The 14,126-nt window shown below is 38.5% G+C and overlaps 1 pseudogene; it reads right to left on the bottom strand.

Moving 5' to 3' along the window:
• Positions 1-12,832: 12,832 nt before the first annotated feature.
• Positions 12,833-13,747, bottom strand: LOC116275359 (annotated as a pseudogene).
• Between the last annotated feature and the right edge of the window lie 379 nt (positions 13,748-14,126).

The following is a 14,126-nucleotide window of genomic DNA, read 5'->3' as shown; positions in this document are numbered from 1 at the left end:
TCCAAATCAGATCTCAGCCTCGTGTTGGAGATCCACTGCTCTCTTCAAAGCTGTCAGGCAGAGTCGTTTGCATCTGCAGGTTTTCTGCTGCTTTGTTGTTGTTGTTGTTGTTGTTGTTGTGCTGTAGCTGTGTGCAATCCCCAGGGGTGGAGTCTACAGAGACAGGCAGGTTCCTTGGGCTGCTGTGAGCTCCCACAGTTGGAGGCCCCAGCAGCTTTGTTTACCTACTTAAGCCTCAGCAATGGCGAGTAGCCTCCCCAACCTAGCTGCTGCCTTGCCCGGTAGATCATAGACTGCTGTGCTTCTAGCAATGAGGCTCGATGGGACCCTCCCGGCCAGGTGTGTGGGATATGATCTCCTGGTATTGCCTGTTTGTAAAAGCATAATGGCTGGGGTGGGAGTTACCCGTTTTTCCAGGTGTTGTGTGCCTCAGTTCCCTGGCTAGGAAGGGATTCCCTTCCCCCTTGGCTTCCCAGGTGGTGATGCCTGCCAGCCTGCTTCAACTCTCGCTGGTCGGGGCTGCAGCAGCTGACCAGCACCATCGTCCCGGCACTCCCCAGTGAGATGAACCTTGGTACCTCAGTTGAAAATGCAGAAATCACGGGTCTTCTGTGTGGCTGGCTGGGAGTTGGAGACTGGGCTGTTCCCTATTGACCATGCCCTGCATCTTTCAATCCGTTCTGGACTTTGGGTTGGTAGGCTATTAATTGTTGCCTCAATTTGGCGTCAGTTATTGGTCTATTCAGAATTCAACTTCTTCTGGGGCCGATTGTATGTGTTAGTCTTGGGAGGTGTATGTGTCAGGAGTTTATCTATTGCTTCAAGATTTTCTAGTTTATTTGCATAGGAGTGTTTATAGTATTCTCTGATAGTTTGTATTTCCTGTGGATCAATTGGTGGTATCCCTTTATCAATTTTATTGCATCTATTTGATTCTTCTCTTTTCTTGTTATTAGCCTTGCTAGTGGACTATCAATTTTGTTGATGTTTTCAAAAAGCCAGCTCCTGGATTAAGATTTGTTGATTTTTTTGAAAGGGGTTTTGTGTCTCTGCTCTCCTTCCAGTTCTGCTCTGATCTTAGTTATTTTTGCCTTCTGCTAACTTTGAATTTGTTGTTTGCTCTTACTTCTCTAGTTCTTTTCATTGTGATGTTAGGGGTGTCAGATTTTAGATCTTTCCTGCTTTCTCTTGTGGGCATTTGGTGCTGTGTTCCTCTACACACACTGCTTTAAACGTCCCAGAGATTTTGGTACGATTGTGTCTTTGTTTTTCATTGGTTGCCAAGATCATCTTTAAAATTCTACCTTGTTTGTTATTTACTTGGTAGTCATTTCAGAACGTAATTTGTTCGGTTTCCCATGTAGTTGTGCATATTTGGTGAGTTTTACCCATGTCTTGAGTTCTAATTTAATTGCCTTTCATGGTCCTGAGAGAACCAGTTTGTTGTGATTTATGTTCTTTTCACATTTGCTAAGGTGCTTTGCCTTCCAACTATGTGGTCAATTTTGGAATAAGTGCGATGTGGTGCTGAGAAGAATGTATATTCTGTTGATTTGGGGTGGAGAGTTCTGTAGATGTCTATTAGGTCTGCTTAGTCCAGAGCTAAGTTCAAGTCCTGGATATCCTTGTTGATTTTCTGTCTCGTTGATCTGTCTAATGTTGACAGTGGGGTGTTAAAGTCTCCCGTTATTATTGTGTGGGAGTCTAAGTCTCTTTGTTGGTCTCTAAGGACTTGCTTTATGAATCTGGGTGCTCTTGTATTGGGTGCATATATATTTTAGATAATTAGCTCTTTTTGTTGAATTGATCCCTTTACCATTATGTAATGGTCTTCTTTGTCTCCTTTGATCAATGTTGGTTTACAGTCTGTTTTATCAGAGACTAGGATTGGAACCCCTGCTTTTTTTTTTGCTTTCCATTTGCTTCGTAGATGTTCCTCCATCCCCTTATTTTGAGCCTATGTGTATCTCTGCATGTGAGGTGGGTCTCCTAAATATAGCACACTGATGGGTCTTGACTCTATCCAATTTGCCAATCTGTGTCTTTTAATTGGGGCATTTTGCCCATTTACATTTAAGGTTAATATTGTTATGTGTGAATTTGATCCTGTCATTATGATGTTAGCTGGTTATTTTGCCCGTTAGTTGATGCAGTTTCTTCCTAGCATCGATGGTCTTTACAATTTGGCATGTTTTTGCAGTGGCTGGTACCGATTGTTCCTTTCCATGGTTAGTACTTCCTTCAGGAGCTCTTGTAAGGCACTCCTGGTGGTGACAAAATCTCTCAGCATTTGCTTGTCTGTAAAGGATTTTATTTCTCCTTCATTTATGAAACTTAGTTTGGCTGCATATGAAATTCTGGACTGGAAATTCTTTTCTTTTAGAATGTTGAATATTGTCCCCCACTCTCTTCTGGCTTGTAGAGTTTCTGCCGAGAGATCCGCTGTTAATGTGATGGGCTTCCCTTTGTGGGTAACCTGACCTTTCTCTCTGGCTGCCCTTAATATTTTTTCCTTCATTTCAACCTTGGTGAATCTGACAATTATGTGTCTTGGGGTTGCTCTTTTTGAGGAGTATCTTTGTGGTGTTCTGTGTATTTCCTGAATTTGAATGTTGACCAGCCTTGCTAGGTTGGGAAAGTGCTCCTGGATAATATCCTGAAGAGCATTTTCCAACTTGGTTTCATTCTCCCCATCACTTTCAGATACACCAATCAAACTTAGATTTGATCTTTTCACATAATCCCATATTTCTTGGAGGCTTTGTTCATTTCTTTTTACTCTTTTTTCTCTAAACTTGTCTTCTTGCTTTATTTCATTAATTTGATCTTCAATCACTGATACCCTGTCTTTCACTTGATCTAATCAGCTATTGAAGCTTATGCAAGAATCACGTAGTTGTCATGCCATGGTTTTCAGTTCCATCAGGTCATTTAAGTTCTTCTCCACACTGTTTATTCTAGTTCACCATTCTTTTAATCTTTTTTCAAGGTTTTTAGCTTCCTTGTGATGGGTTCGAACACCCCCCTTTAGCTCAGAGAAGTTTGTTATTACCAACCTTCTGAAGCCTACTTCTGTCAACTCTTCAAAGTCATTCTCCATCCAGCTTTGTTCCATTGTTGACAAGGAGCTGTGATCCTTTGGAGGAGAAGAGGTGCTCTGGTTTTATAATTTTCAGTTTTTCTGCTCTGGTTTCTCCCCATCTTTGTGGTTTTATCTACCTTTGGTTTTTGATGTTGGTGACCTATAGATGGGATTTTGGTGTGGATGTCCTTTTTGTTGATGTTGATGCTATTCCTTTCTGTTTGTTAGTTTTCCTTGTAACAGTCAGGTCCCTCAGCTGCAGGTCTGTTGGAGTTTGCTGGAGGTCCACTCCAGACCCTGTTTGCCTGGGTATCACCAGCAGAGTCTGCAGAACAGCAACTATTGTAGAACAGAAAATATTGCTGCCTGATCCTTCCTCTAGAAGCTTCATCCCAGAGGGACACCGGCTGTATGAGGTGTCAGTCGGTCCCTACTGGGAGGTGTCTCCCAGTTAGGCTACACAGGGGTCAGGGTCCCACTTGAGGAAGCAGTCTGTCCGTTCCCAGAGCTCAAACACCATGCTGGGAGAACCACTGCTCTCTTCAGAGCTGTCAGACAGGGATGTTTAAATCTGCAGAAGTTTCTGCTGCCTTTTGTTCAGTTATGCCCTGCCCCCCAGAGGTGGAGTCTACAGAAGCAGCAGTCCTTGGTGCACTGTGGTGGGCTCTGCCCAATTTGAGCTTCCCTGGCTGTTTTGTTTACCTACTCAAGCCTCAGCAATGGTGGACACCCCTCCCCCTGCCAGGCTGCTGCCTCACAGATTGATCTCAGACTGCTGCGCTAACAGTGAGCAAGGCTTTTCTTTTCTTTTTTCCTGTTTTGTTTACTGCTTTATCTGCAGAATCTTGAAACATGCCTGGAACATGGTAAGTACTCAAATATGAGGTGTCTTCATAAATTTCATGGAAAATATGTATTCTGAAAATACTATGGATAGATTTTAAAAATTCTTACACCCAAATAAACTTGTACTAACTTGTTATAAAGTGCATAAACATAATCTGGTTTGAGTCACTAAGAAGGATAAGATGTTAGTTTGAAAAGAACCCCTAATAGAGCAACGTGAATTCTGCTAAAATTGAAGCAAGCACAAACATCAAATTTATGTTGAAACTTGGGTGAACAAATGGTAAAATCACTGGCACTTTATGAAAATTTTATGTGGACAATGCCCCAAAGAAATCAGAAGTTTACAAATGGATAATTCATTTTAAGAAGGTGTGAGACAATGTTAAAGACAAAGCCTGCAGTGGCAGACCATCCACGTCAATTTGCGAGGAAAAAAATTTATCTTGTTCATGCTCTAAAGAGGACTGATGATTAACAGCAGAAACAATAGCCAATGCGGTAGACATCTCAACTGGTTATAATTTCAACAGAATTTTTAAACAAATAGCATCAAGATCCTTGAGTATTTCTTCAAAGAATTGTAAGAGGAAATGAAACATGGCTTTACTAGTACAATTCTGAAGACAAAGCACAATCAGAGTAATGGCTACCAAGAGGTAGACGTGGTCCAGTCACAGCAAAAGTGAGCCAGTCAAGAGCAAAGGTCATGGCAAGAGTTCTTTGGGATGCTCCGAGCATTTTGCCATTGGCTTTCTGGAGGGCCAAAGAATGATGATATCTGCTTATTATGAGAAAGTTAGCCAAAGCTTTATTTGAAAAACATTCAGGAAATCCTCACCAGAGTCCTTCTCCACCACGGCAATGCTCCTGCTTATTCTTCTCCTCAAAAATGGACAATTTTGTGAGAGTTTCTATGAAAAATTATTAGGCATCCACCTCATGGTGCTGATTTGATCTCTTTTGACTTCTTGTTGTTTCCTAATCTTTAAAAAGCTGTAAAAGGCACTCATTTTTTTTTTCAGTTAATAATGTAAAAAAGACTGCATTGACTGGCCAAATTCCCAAGACCCTCAGTCCTCTAGGAATGGACTAAATGGCTGGTATCATTGATTGCAAAGTGTCTTGAACTTGATAAAGTTTATGTTGAGAAATAAAGTTTATAGTTTTTATTTTTACCTTTCAATTCCATTTTCCCACAAAGTTTTTGAAGTCCCCTCATATTTGTTGACTTTCCTTTTAAATACTTCTTGTTGATTGTCTTCCTTTGTCTCTAGATCTTTTCTTTTCCTCTTAGCTTTCTTTTACCTTAAAATTTTTGGCTAATCCATGACTATGTTTTCTTCATGGCTTCAACTCATTCTATTAAGTATCTATAGGCTTCCACTAAGCTTTGCTTCTTCTTCCTACAACCTGAATCTCTTTGTATTTTATGGTTCTAATTAGTAAAACAGTCTGTCCCAAACTTATTTCTATTTTGGGGCACACTTTTTTTTTTTTTTTTAACCAGGCCACTATACAGCTGCAGGCCACTGGTTAACTTATAAATCAGCTTGCACTGGATTCCACACTTAGACTCCTTAGCCATGTTGGAGAATTCAAACCATGGTTACTCAGGGCTATCTGCCCTCTCTCCCCTAGGTGAAGCAGATACCTAATCTCTGTAGGTGTTAAAATTATTGGTTTAGTTTTGTAAGATATGGAAATAGGATCTAAGTTGGATATCAAAGATTTTCAAAATGTGTTCATCTGTATTATCTGTTCCTAACCTACATTTAGTTCATTCATTTTTTAAAAAATGTCCCTTACACCATGTAATGGCTAAGGACCCTGGCTGGAGATCTCAGTTTCTATAATTGATTGCCATCCCTCATCAATTATATTTCTGAAAAGTTTCTTGAATATGCATCTGTCTCTGGATTCCCACATATGTTTCCTTAATTAGGTTTCTCCAGACTTAACTTCTCACTTCTATATAGATTCCACACCTTTACTAGAATATCTTTTAAAATACTAATGCAACCAGGTCATTTTTCTCTTCAAAATCCTTCCATGATAAATACTGCAGTTAGACACAAAAAATAAATAAAGTGTTAAGATGGTTGAAAAATAAGAAAAAGGTAAATCATATGATTGTACAATTCAAATCCAAAAGCATCTTCAAACAAGGTAATAGAAATAAGTAAATTTAATACAATTGTTAGATGCAAGATAAACTTACAAAAATCAGTTATTTTGATTATTAGCAAGAAACAATGGAAAAAATTGTAAAATTAATTAATTCCATAGTAGCATCAAAAATTAAATAGTTAAGAATAGATTTAATGAAAGATGTATATGATCTCTACACTGAGAATTATAAAACATTGCTGAGAGAAAGGAGGCCTAAATAAATGGCAAGATATACCATTCTCAAGAATTGGAAGCCTCAATATTATTAAGATTTAAATTCTCCCCAAACTGATCTATTGAATCAATACACTTCCAAATGAAATCCCAATGTGTGTGTGTGTGCTCTGCATGTGAAAATTGTCAATTTGATTTTAGAATTATACGTAATTGCAAAAGTCTTAGAAAGTACAGGACAATTTTGAAGGAGAAAAACACATTTGGTGGATTTATATCACCGTATTTCAAGATTTACTATCAAGATAGTATATATAGGTGCAATGAAAAAAAAAAAAACCAAACTAATAAAAGACTCAATGGAACAGAATATAAAAATCAAGAAGTAAACCCACACATATATGGTCACTTACATTCAAGAAAGATGTACATCATTGCAATATGGAAATGATGGCCTTTATAGTAAATGATGCTATAACAATTGAATATCCACACAGAATAAATGAATCTTTAGCCCCATCTCTGATCCATATCTCATACCATACACAAAAATTAATTTGAGATGGATTATAGACCTAAATACATGAATGATAAGACAAAATTTATAAAGTAAATTTTATAGGAAAATATGTTCATGACCTTGGCATAGGCAAAAATTTCTTAAGTAAGACATGAAAAGCACCAACCATAAAACAAAAAAATTTTGATAAATCTGACTTCATTTAAATTAAGAACTTATGATAATAAGACACCCGTGGAAGAGTGAAAAGACAAGTCACAGATTAGACGAAAGTATTCACAATGTTTACGTGCAACAAAGGACTCCAATTATATTCAGAATAAACAAATAACTCATAATAAGGAAAAGATTAACAACATATTTAAAAAATAAGCAAAGACTTGAACAGATCCTTCAGAAAATAGGATATCCAAATGGCCAATCAGCATTTGCAAAGGTATTTAATATCATTGTTCATCAGGGAAATACAAATTTAACACACAAGAAATATCACTATACTGTACCAGTCTGACTTAAACTAAAAGGACTACTGCCAATACTAAATGCTAGGACAGACACAGATCAACTAAAATTCTTATACAATTATAAAATTGCTGTGAGAAATAAGTTTATTGCAACCACTTGAGAAAACTGGTTTTGCATTATCTTCTAAAGCTAAAGATAATGACCTAGGAATCCCACTCTTAGATATGTGCATATAAGATATGAGTGTGTATGTCTACATAATGATTTGTACAAAAATATTTATGGCAGTTTTATTTACAATAGCCCCAAACTGGAAATAATCAACATTTTCAGAAAGAGGAAAATGATGCTACGGACTGAATTGTGTCCTCTCAAAATTCATGTTGAAGCCCTAATCCACAATATGATGGTACATGGAGATTTAGCCTTTGGGAGATAATTAGTTTTTGAAGAGGTCATGAGGATACAGCGTTCATGATAGGAAGAGAAAGAGACAGGCACTAAGGAAAGGCCAAGTAAGGACACAGTGAGAAGTTGGCCACCTGTAACCCAAGGAAAGAGCTCTCAGCAGACACCAGTCCTGCTGGCACCTTATTCTTGGACTTTCCAGCCCCCAGAACTGTGAGAAAATAATGTTCTATATGGTATGTTCTTAAGGGAGTCCAAGCTGACTAAGACAAATGGTAAATACATTGTGATATATTCATACAAGTAAGGTATACACAGCAGTAAAAATGAATGAACCACTGACTCAAACTACATTGATGGATTGCAAAGATACTAGGCTGATGGAAAAAAAGCCAGATAGGAAAGAATGCAGACTGTTGAAAGTCATTTATATAAAGTTTGAGATAGGCAGAACTAATTGATAGTTATCTCTGAGGGTGAGGAGGGTCTCACTTAGAAGGGCCATGAAAGTACTTTATAGGGTATTTCAAATATTCTATGTCTTGATTGGAATGGTGGTTATATATCAAAATTCATTATACTTAAGATCAGAGGGTTCTACATAAGAATGTTTAGAAAAATCTCCACTGGGTCCCTCTTTTTCTTTGTATGACACATAATGGATGCCCTTTATTATTTCAGTTTAATTTTCTCCACCTCCTGCACCACCCTTTTTTTTTTTTTTTGAGACAGAATCTTCTTTTTTTTGAGACCGAGTCTCGCTCTGTCGCCCAGGCTGGAGTGCAGTGGCCAGATCTCAGCTCACTGCAAGCTCCGCCTCCCGGGTTTATGCCATTCTCCTGCCTCAGCCTCCTGAGTAGCTGGGACTACAGGTGCCCACCACCTCGCCTGGCTAGTTTTTTGTATTTTTTTTTAGTAAAGACGGGGTTTCACCATGTTAGCCAGGATGGTCTCGATCTCCTGACCTCGTGATCCGACCATCTCGTTCTCCCAATTGAGACAGAATCTTGCTGTATTGCCCAGGCTGGAGTGCAGTTGTGTGATCTCAGCTCACTGTAACCTCCGCCTCGAAGGTTCCATTGTGCTTCACTTGACACATGTGTCTTGGGTTCTAGGTCTGCCACTTCTTAAGCTTCACACTTTTTCAACTCCATATCATCACTCATTCTTATGAATTGTCTCATCCTAAAAGTCCCTTACCACTTTTTGCCTGATGAAATCCTACATGTATTTTAGTGTTCAGTTCAATTAGTGAATTCTTTTCTGATACTTCCAAGCAGAAATATTCCTCTGTTAGAACATTGTTCCTGTACAAGACAAGTCATAGGTTAGAAGAAGGTATTCACAGTGATTACATGGAACAAAGGACTCCAATTATATTCAGAATAAATAAATAACTCATAAATTGATTAGGAGAAGATGAACAACATATTAAAAAAAAGCAAAGACTTGAGCATTTATTATTTCCTTCTGCAATTAGCTGCATGTGAATTTTCCCATTAGAGTGTGAACCCAAACCCCTTGAAGGTAAGAACCATGACTAGTTAATCTTTACATTTTAGGCATATAGCACAGTACTAAAAAATATATTAGTGCCTAGAGTAATTAACAGAACATACTTTCTAGCCCTGTTGCCAGAGAGAGAAATGTAAAGTCATTGCACTAGAAGTGCTGTAGTGTCCATTTTTACTCAAGTGAGATGTCTGATATTTGCATCAGGAATTGAAAAGGAAGAGATTATTAGTGCCAATAGAGCTTTAACTTTTCACCTTCTGTCACCAGAGCAGGAGATGGCTGATCATGCAAAGAACACTTAATTGTCAGAGAGACTGCAGACCCAGCATTCTTGGAGAGTCAGCTGCTGCATTATGCAACCATTCTCAGGATTAACAGACATAGACTATACCTTAGTTGGGCTCTTTGTTTGTTTGTTTGTTTTTTAAGGAAAAAAGACTCAAGCCATGTACCAAGCAATGTAATAGAACAAAAGGGACTTCAATTCAGTACATGCATTGAAATTGGAGTAGTAAATCCATCAGAAACCCAAAATAACTCTTGGGACTGGGCACTTTATCTGTTTTCTTTACCAACTATTTTATCCTTTTCCAATTCTACTTGAACTTGACCCTTCCTTGAATTTGGCCTTTCATGTTTTCTCTGTTCACTTCTATCATACCCTTTCAATTTTATATTCACCATTAACTGCCTCACTTGATCTATATTACTTAATTCAAGTTCCCAAGGGTGATCCTGATTAACCCAATTCAGTTTCCTGCTAAGTTATGACCTAGGTCACTAGCCCTTCTCAGCAGGCACCAAATTAAATAATTTCTCCATGTATCATCATATATTGATATTTGTTTCATGTATTCACTAAATAGCAATTATTAGAGACTCTATGGCCAAAACTAGTAATCATACATTTCCTACTTTGAAAAATTGTAATGAGGTTTATTTTGTTTTGTGATTACATCCATATTAGTAGATGTAAAATGAATATTTATTAAATTAACAACAACCACTTGTGTCTACAAAATATTCTCCAGTCACTTTCGGAGATGTTACATATATTTAAATCACAGCAGAAACTCAAAAATTGTTGTTGGTTGAGTTGGAAATTTAAATATGCTTTGCTCATCCTCAGCAAAATAGATTATTGTACTCTTGTGATGATTGCAAATAATTTAAGAAATATCTCAGGGACAGTCCACACATTAAATTTTCTCTTTTTCTGTCTCTGCAAATATTAAATGCATAGAAAATAAAGCTAAGGATGAGACCCATTTCTATACACTTGAGCTTGTGTTTGTGATAGAAAAACCGAGCGTCAGATTCAAAGAGTTATTTATATTTCTAGTGTCATGCTTGTTTCTCTATGTAGTTGTGATTTAGGTACCTAAAAAAATACAGGTCTGTCATGTAATTTTGTCATTTAGTCAAAATCTGATAAAATTATTAAATTTAAATACAACTTTACAAGTTGCCTGAAGCATGATTTGTTCTATTTGCATTTTCCTTGAATGGGGCCTTGTCAAGCACTTGGTTGGATTCAGCATCGCTGAAAGTCAGCCCTTAATTCTGACTGCCCTTACAAATGGAGGAGAGCAGCCAGTTTCAACACATGACTCGGAGTTCATTTGGGGTTTTGTCGGCAGAGTGCAAAAAAATATATGTATGTTGTTATCGGTTAAGTGTGGAAATTGGCATTTTTGTAGATGTTATATGGCTATATAAATTACATCTGGATATTAAATTATTGGCACAGGCATTTGCTATTTTGAAGAAACTAATTAAGTCTAAATGACTAATTCCCAGTTGCAGAGTCATGAACACAAAATATGATTCATGGAAGTAGGCAGCACTTCACATCCAAGACATGGTAATGCTTTATTTGTGTGCATTTAAGGAAGACGGTGGCAGGAGTTCATTTGCTGCACCTGTTACCAAAAGTTGTGAAGGCAAGGAAGAGCCTGGAATTGTCTGCACATCATGCCCATTGGCACTTCAGGAATGATCGCTGATGCCAGCCCCACTCTGGCAACCCTGCTTCTGACAGCCTCATCATGACTCACACACAATGAGCACAGAGCATGAAGACACTGAGATGAGGGCCTGAAAACCTCCACAGAAATCAGGGGTAAACAAAGGGGGCTGTTGAGGTGGGAGTAGAGAAATTATTTTCCTTTCTGTTTTATAACAAGTGATAGGCTTGCATTTGCTGATTTAAGAATATTTACAAAGCATATACATTATACTTGTTAGTTTTGCTTCTGGATTTGAATCAGGAGCTATCTTCATCACACATAATTTTTTTAAAGCACTGACTTTTTCTAAAAAGTATGATGCTTGGGGCTTGTGTAAAGGATGCTTAGAATTTGTATAAAACACTTGGTTCCTACTGTTTTGTAACTCTCCATCTGCTCTTCTCAGTAAGAAAAAAAAAACACAGGGCAGACAAGCATTGCTTACTGAAACTGCTATGGATGTAGTCATACTTTATTTTATTTCACTGCTCAACATACATTTTTCTTTTTAAGACAGCATCATTACTGCTGTAATCAGAGGTCTGATGTTTTCTAGTCAAGGACAAATTAGACCAATCAGTTGCCCTGCTTTTGAATATGAATCTTGAGTAGAAGAGTAGGCAGTATCTTAATGGTTAGCTTTCCACCCTCCTGCTAGTGGAGTCCTCAGCAGCCTTTGCCATCTGGGAGACAACTGTGGGAGCTCCTGCCTCTGAGCTTTGGGAGCTGACTTGCTTTCTGTGTGTATTCTGAAGCCTTGTTCTTCATCCTTTGATACATTTTGAGCCCTTCTTCACTCCCTGATTTCCTTCCAATGAATTTTACGTCTAGTTTTCAAATACAGAGATTTTACTGATATATTACTTATAATTTTATTTTAAAATTTTCACTCAGAATGCAAATGATCATGATGCAAGTGACATTATGAAATAAAAAGCAAATTCCTCATAATTATTATGATTTATTGTTAATAACAAAATATTTAAAATTATCTCACAATTGTTGAGACCAATATGTCAGAAAACCATGGTTGAAAAATGCTGATATCTGGCCTTAGCACCTAATGGTAACCTGTTTCCAATTTTTATGTAGAGATGGTCTCTACAGAGATGGTTTCAAACTTTAGGATCTGGGAATTTAAGACAACATAATTATACCATTTGTAGGAACCTACTGGAGTGGGAAAAATTCTACCTGGGGGAGGCTTTGGCTAAGCAGAAATGAAAATGGGAGGAAGGAGACTAGGGTGTATGTGGGAAAGACTGAAAGAAGAACTTCAAGGATGAGGTTGGAATAGGTTGAAAGAGAATACGTAGCTTTATCATACTGACACTTCTTTGGTGTGTAACTAATGTTCCTGGGTTTTCCAGGTGGTAAGACACTAGGTAGGTCATTCATTCACTATGTAGGCTACTTTTATTTATTTATTTATTGTTGAAGTCCTTGTCCTTTATTGGGCAAGGAGTGAGGGAAGCAGACAGACCGGTTGGACATAGTAGATGGGTGTGTGAGGACAAATGCTACCTAAAAGCCAGCCAACCCACACTCCCCTGAAATGGATGCTAATGCCCTTCAAACTCTGGGCAATGGTTTCACACAGCCTCTTCCAAGGATAAAAGAAGGGGTTCTTGTAAAGCTTCTTGTTACCCTCACAAAGCAAGTTCTGAGTTCTGGTTTTTCTAGGACACTAACTCTAATCACAAAGATCTCTGGAGTAATCAGGCATGGTGGAGTGGCAAGGTGAGTGTTTCAAAAGGATAAGTAGAACAGGAGTCTTGCCCAAACCCTGTTACAATGTCAGTGCCTGTGTATGGCTTCTCAGCCCAACCAGAAATTGACAGAGAGGCATGTATGTGGTGAAAAGATATACGTATATTTAGGATTAATCAGCTGGACTCAGTTTAGATTATTCCAATTTTGTTGGCAACATCCAAAGCATTGTAATCAGGAGCCAGTTGAACATATGCCTTCTTCTCTCCATCAGGCCGAATCAGGTGTTGACCTCGGCCCCTCAATGTCATAGAGCTTCTTCACAGCCTGTTTAATCTGGTGCTTGTTGGCTTTAGCATCCACAATGAACACAAGTGTGTTGTTGTCGTCTATCTTCTCCGTGGCAGATTCAGTGGTCAGCAGAAACTTGATGATAGCATAGTGGTCAAGCTTGTTTCTCCTGGGAGTGCTCTTCCGAGGATATTTGAACTGCCTCCGGAGTCGCAGTGTCTTGGGCCGCCAGAAGGTGGGTGATGTGCAGATCTTTTTCTGTGTGTGTGTGGCCGTAGATACCTTTCAACACTGCCTTCTTGGCCTTTAAAGCCTTCTCTTTGGCTTCTGCTTTGGAGGGGCAGGAGCTTCCTTCTTCGCTTTTGGCACCATCTTGTCTCATGGTTACTTTCATAATGATAGTCACTATATAAGAGAATTGCCTCACCGAAGAGTCTGTTGAGATAGCATTCATTTTGTAGATGAATGGCCACACTGTTGTAATCATAGCTAACTGAACCCACTTGTGAGTCACTAACACTGGGGCAGCCAATCCACAGTCTGCCCAGTGGCCTGTAATGATGGCCTGCTATGCAAAGCTCTTTTTTTTTTTTTTTAATGTCCTGAAATTACTTGATGCTATCTAAAAACCTAAATCTTTTATTATTATTATTATTATTATTATTATACTTTAAGTTCTAGGGTACATGTGCATAACGTGCAGGTTTGTTACATATGTATACTTGTGCCATGTTGGTGTGCTGCACCCGTCGACTCGTCAGCACCCATCAACTCGTCATTTACATCAGGTATAACTCCCAATGCAATCCCTCCCCCGTCCCCCTTCCCCATGATAGACCCTGGTGTGTGATATTCCCCTTCCCGAGTCCAAGTGATCTCATTGTTCAGTTCCCACCTATGAGTGAGAACACGCAGTGTTTGGTTTTCTGTTCTT

Source organism: Papio anubis, chromosome 6 (assembly GCF_008728515.1).
Source record: "Papio anubis isolate 15944 chromosome 6, Panubis1.0, whole genome shotgun sequence".
Classification (NCBI taxonomy): Eukaryota; Metazoa; Chordata; class Mammalia; order Primates; family Cercopithecidae; genus Papio; species Papio anubis.
Note: the sequence above shows the minus strand (reverse complement) of the source record. Positions and strands in the feature narration are given on the sequence as shown.